Source organism: Oncorhynchus masou, chromosome 29 (genome assembly GCF_036934945.1).
Source record: "Oncorhynchus masou masou isolate Uvic2021 chromosome 29, UVic_Omas_1.1, whole genome shotgun sequence".
Taxonomy (NCBI): Eukaryota; Metazoa; Chordata; class Actinopteri; order Salmoniformes; family Salmonidae; genus Oncorhynchus; species Oncorhynchus masou.
In genome coordinates this window covers 72,272,805-72,279,499 of record NC_088240.1, presented here as the reverse complement: position 1 = coordinate 72,279,499, position 6,695 = coordinate 72,272,805, and positions in this window count along the sequence as shown.

Here is a 6,695-nt window from a genome sequence, read left to right as displayed (position 1 = left end):
CAGTGAAGTGTGTGAAACAGAGAGAGGGAGAGGTACAAGCTGAGTAATGTTTTGGCAAAGAGATGAAAACAAGAACATAACTGAAGACAGTGGTGTCTCCAGTCCTGAGTGTACAAGGTAAATGCTCTGTAGCTTAAGTGCATATAGCCAACCACACACAATTAAACATATGTCTCATATCAGCTCGCTATTTGCATATAGCAGGACAAGAAATAAAAATGAATTATCAGGGCTGTGTGGAGGAAGGAAAAACACTAATTCTACCCCAACGGATTGTTCTTTCAAATTGAATAAATGTGCTTAATGCAAGCAAACATGCAAATGCAAATTAGAGTGTAGACAGTTTGTTTGTGTGGGGGATCTTAGGACTGAGATGTAATTTTGTAGCTCCCCATTAGCTTCCAGTGAACAGTACAGAACAACAGCATTGTGGCATGAGGTGGCAGCTCGGCCTCTGAATGTACAAACACATCCTGCCAGCGCCCCTCTGATCCCTACTCGAGTAAATGGAGAGTGGGCAATTTCCCACCCCTGTGTGTGCATGTTAGATGTTTTCTTTTTTTTCCAGAGCATAAAAACACAGCACAAATGGAGACCAATCATGCACTGGGAATTTATGGAGTGCTTTTAACATGGCTGGTTTTCAGGCATTTAGAAGGACCAAGTGAGACAGACCAGAGGGTAGGAGGATGAGGGGTGGAGAGAGAGTTGGGAGGTAGTGGTGAAAATCAAATCAAATTTTATTGGTCACATACACATGGTTACCAGATGTTAATGCAAATGTAACGAAATGCTTGTGCTTCTAGTTCCAACAGTGCAGTAATATCTAACAAGTAATCTAACAATTCCCCAACAACTACCTAATACACACAAATCTAAAGGGAAGGAATAAGAATATGTACATATAAATATATGGATGAGCGATGACCGAGTGGCATAGGCAAGATGCAATAGATGGTATAAGATACAGTATATACATATGAGATGTCGTAACCGGCAGAGACTCCGGGAGGTCCGTGGGGCGACGCACAATTGGCCGAGCGTCGTCCGGGTTAGGGAGGGGTTGGCCGGTAGGGATATCCTTGTCTCATCGCGCTCCAGCGACTCCTGTGGCGGGCCGGGCGCAGTGTGCGCTAACCAAGGTTGCCAGGTGCGCGGTGTTTCCTCCGACACATTGGTGCGGCTGGCTTCCGGGTTGGATGTGCGCTGTGTTAAATTAAGAAGCAGTGCGGCTTGGTTGGGTTGTGTATCAGAGGACGCATGACTTTCAACCTTTGTCTCTCCCGAGCCCGTACGAGAGTTGTAGCGATGAGACAAGATAGTAGCTACTAAAAACAATTGGATACCACGAAATTGGGGTGAAAAAAAAGAAGAAGATTGGGCAGGGAAAAAACTGCCTGACTGCACTTCAAGTTCATAGAAGCACCGGCTCCTCTGTGAAATAGAATACAATCATTTTGGAGAAAACTACCAGACTGCATCCTCAATTAACTTGCATGAATGCATCGATGTGCTTGAGATTCTGCAATTAATAATCTCGGATCAAAGCGGTGATGTCACTGTGACATGGTGCCAGAACTTCTGAGGCTGCATCAAAGGCCATCATCCAATAAAACGACGGCTTCATAAAGACATGAAATACATCCCTCAAACTTCTTCATTGATTGCCATCTTTCTTCACTCTCTCCCTCTCCCCATCTCTCCCAATTTCTCTGTCTCTCTCATCCTCATGATGTCTCCTCACACTATGGAGCTTCAACCACTGCATATCCTTCACAGGAACCTCCTGGAGGCAGGCACTGTAATAGCCTCATTTCCACCATTTCGGCATTGTACAGTCATTGTGATGGGTACTTTGGTGGTAATTTACGCTGGGCTGTGGCCCCTGAAGGAATCACATTTCACAGTGATGAAGGCTGTCTCCGGGATGACTGTGTGCCTCGCTGAGCCGCAGAATGGTCTACCCCCCCTCTTGCATTTTAGCAGGGATAATTGGCAGTAGCCAAGGCTTTTCCACTGGCCTTGAAAACAAAGTAGAGCAGAGGGTTGTACCTACAGTACTATATGTAGCGTTAGTGTGTAACTCTGGAGGACATTCTCAGCACAACTGTCTCAGTCCATCAGATGGAGATATTAAGAATGGATTGTGGTCATGGATCATACCCTGCAGACAGGCATCCTAGCTAAGTGAGCCTGCTGCTATTATAGTTCCTCTGTGTGTGGAGCTGGTCTCTAATAATGACATCCATGGAGAATGGTAGCTAATGGCCACATCATTGACTGTGAGTTGAGTGTTTGGCTCAGTAACAGGGAGGCAGAAGCAGGTGTGTATTCTGTAAACCACGTTAAGATGCCATTTTCATAATTATTCTCAGGTTGGGTGCAGTTACATGTAATGTGTGGAGCCGGAGTGGGCAGAGGGCCCTCTTCGTGCTCTTCAAAAGGCCCTCGTCACTCAAAATTAGGGGAGACATTTGAAGACGCGCTGAGAAGAAGAAACAGCACCACAAACCCCTCAAGGGAGAGAGAGAGAGATAGAGAGAGAGAGAGAGAGAGAGAGAGAGAGAGAGAGAGATGAAAAGGACCACTTCTTGTTTGTTATGTACAATGACATAAATGTCTGTTGCACTATTGAGTGTTAGAAAATCATTTGGCTAAATAATGCTCATGGCAAGAGACAGCAGATCTCTCTGGACCTTAACAGTTTTTCTCTTTAAAAATAGGGTTTATTCCCACATAAACGACTTAACTTTTTTTTTTAAACATACCACATATGCTAATTGATATTCCTTGGTGTAGAATTGACTCCACAATTGTTTGGTCATGTATCACATTCATTACCTCTCATGAGCAGTCTCTCTCCATCACTCTGTTCTCACTCACACATACTCGCCACTCCTCTTCTCTCCCTCTTTCTCCATCCTATGCTCACCCCCCCCCCCCCCCATCAGTGATGTAAAAATACTATTTAAGTCATTTTTTAGGGTACCTGTACTGAACTTTACTATTTATATTTTTGCCAACTTTTACTTCACCACATTCCTAAAGAAAATAATGTACATTTTCCCTGACACCCAAAAAGTACTTGTTACATTTTGACAGGAAAATGGTCCAATACACATATTTATCAAGAGAACAGCCCTGGTCATCCCTACTGACTCTTATCTGGCGAACTCACTAAACACAAATGTTTCATTTGTAAATTATGTCTGAGTGTTGGAGTGTGCCCCTGGCTATCCGGCCATAAATAAAATAAATACAAGTGTGCTGTCTGGTTTGCTTAATATAAGGAATTTGAAATTATTTATAAGTTGTACTTTTGATACTTAAATACATTTTAGCAATTCCATGTACTAATGATACTTAAGTATATTTAGAGTAGACCAAATACTTTTAGACTTTTACTCAAGTAGTATTTTACTGGGTGACTTTCACTTATACTTGAATCATTTTCTATTAGGGTATCTTTACTTTTACTCAAGTATGACAATTGAGTACTTTTTCCACCACTGCCCCCATAGCTCTCTCTTCGACCCCCTTGCCATCTCTTTCTTCATCTCTCTCTGGCTTGATTCAGTGAGGTTATCATTTACCAACTATATGAGTTCTACTAGCTGCTCATCTCTGGTCTCCTGAGGATGTGCTTGTGCTGAAGGGAGTGATAATGACCACACCACACTACACCACCTTTTCCCAGAGCGCCACAGGATTTACCGTCCTCCTCTCCTCCCCTGGCTGTCACTCTCGCCCTCTCTCCCCTCAGCCAGGTGATGTATAAATAAAGCCATGGATCAGTACCGACCAATGGGAGAAATGTATCATTAAGTCTCCTTGCCCCCCGTAACCTCTTTGACCTTTAGAAGATCAGTTCAGCGTACTTCTCTACACCCAAGCTCCACTCTGTTCCCTACTGAGGACATGGTCTATACTGTGTATTTAGTACTGTGAACAGCCCTCTGAGGACATGGTCTATACTGTGTATCTAGTACTGTGAACAGCCCTCTGAGGACATGGGTCTATACTGTGTATCTACTACTGTGAACAGCCCTCTGAGGTATGCGTGAATTGAATGTGAGGCTGGGCTGTCTGAGGACATGGTCTATACTGTGTATCTACTACTGTGAACAGCCCTCTGAGGACATGGGTCTATACTACTGTATGTAGCTACTACCGTGTTTCCCTCTCTGAGGACATGAGTCTATACAGATGTAGGATCTTAATTTGAGCCAGTTTGCTACAGCAGCAAAATAATTATGCAGCAACAGGAAATGTGAATTATCATATGGATTATAATTAATGGGCATTTTTGTTGGGGTTGATACATTTTTTGTAAGGGAAAATTACAAACTTCAGAAGCCTTTTTAAAACCTCAAATACACTACACATTTAACATTTCCTGCATATATTCTGTAGCTAATACTGTGAACAGATTAGGAGCCCTAAATTAGCCTTTCCACACTGCTTTCAGCCAGTGTGATGGAATGGAGTCATAAAACAGATTGTGACAGTGCTTTGGGGACTCGTGTGCTGCACGACTTCAACTGGGAATGGAAAAGACGGTAAGCCTTGAGTGAGCAAGATCACTGATTTACTCTTGTGGGTATTAGGAGGACTGATGGTATTCAACTTCAACACTTGTTTGGGTGTGTACAATTTGATAGATAGGCTTAATACTGTCTGTGTACAGCATTGCGAGGCTGAATAAGCATTAAAGCCCTCTGAATCCTCTGTGAGAGTCTAATTCCATATTCCATATCTGCAGCAGGCATATATCTCTTCCATAGAATTATCATGAAATCTATATTCTGTCAGCTCTCTGGTGATATAATTTGCTGCTGAAGTATATTCACAAATAAGGGGCATGTAGATTTGAAGATGTAATGGTTTTTCATTTTACTGGGGAAAAATAATAATTCAGTCACTACTACACAGCAGTCATAAAAAATAGATGTGATTTCTGTGAAAGCCCCACGAGCCAATTAGCAACGGTAGTTTGAACGGGAGAGTGGGTCGATTGCTCACAGAGAAATGTGTGGGAGGGGGTGGGGGCATTCATATACAGAGAGAAGTGTAATTTCCATAAAATAAAATTGTTCCAACCTTGATTCATTGTCAATAGTTACTTGTCTGCACCTGTGATTCAAGATGGAATTGGAAAGTGGCATCCCTTTCTTTCTCTCTAAATAATTAGGCTACACAAGAAGACACTGGCATCTCTTTCTTTCTCTCTAAATCATTAGGCTACACAAGAAGACACTGGCATCTCTTTCTTTCTCTCTAAATCATTAGGCTACACAAGAAGACACTGGCATCTCTTTCTTTCTCTCTAAATCATTAGGCTACACAAGAAGACACTGGCATCTCTTTCTTTCTCTCTAAATCATTAGGCTACACAAGAAGACACTGGCATCTCTTTATTTCTCTCTAAATCATTAGGCTACACAAGAAGACACTGGCATCTCTTTCTTTCTTTCCCCAGCCACTTACTCATGTTTTACATAATAGTTGAAATACAGTATATTCCATGTTTTACATGATAGTTGAAATACAGTATATTCCATGTTTTATATGATAGTTGAAATACAGTATATTCCATGTTTTATATGATAGTTGAAATACAGTATATTCCATGTTTTACATGATAGTTGAAATACAGTATATTCCATGTTTTATATGATAGTTGAAATACAGTATATTCCATGTTTTATATGATAGTTGAAATACAGTATATTCCATGTTTTACATGATAGTTGAAATACAGTATATTCCATGTTTTATATGATAGTTGAAATACAGTATATTCCATGTTTTATATGATAGTTGAAATACAGTATATTCCATGTTTTACATGATAGTTGAAATACAGTATATTCCATGATTTACATGATAGACAGGTGAATCTGACAGTATTGACCCAGGGTGTTTTAGATATAGTTATGTGACAATGTAGTCAAGCAAACTTCCTACACTCCCCTTAACCCCCCTTTAACCACCTCCTCTCCACAGTCATCCCAGGCCATCTGTACGTCAGAAGACGGGTTCGCCCACTGAACTATAGCCGTACCCACTGGGCAAAAACTGGTTGAATCAACATTGTTTCCACTTCATTTCAACAGACACATTCTATGTGATGACATTGAATCAATGTGGAAAACTGAATGGATTTGAAAAAAGTAATCAAAGTAAGGGATTTTCTTAATTTTTTCACCCAACTTTAGCATAAATCTAATGACATGGTGACCTTTTTTGTTGACTTCAAGTTGAATTCAGGTTAGTTGACAGCTCAACCAAATGTAAATCAAAACTAGAAGTTGAACTGAAGTCTGTGCTGTGCCCAGTGGATAGACATTCGCTTGGGGAGTTAAAAGCAAGTTTTTGGTTTGGTTTTCTCAGCCAAGGTTTTTCATCGTGCAAGAGTGCCTCACACTCGGAGTGCCTCACACCTCTGCATTTATGGCTGATACAATGTAATGTATCTTATAATGACTCATAGATAGGCCATGCAGTCACCTACCTCTGCATTTCTTATTGTCTACCATTTTTCAGAAGGTAATCTTAGCATTCCTGCTGAGAAAAAAAAGATTACTCTTATTAATGAAAGTAGATCAGAGGGAATGATTTGCACGGAATCAAATGGGACTACTGATGCCACTGCAGAGAGCAGTCAAAGCCGAATAGTAATGTTATCATACTGA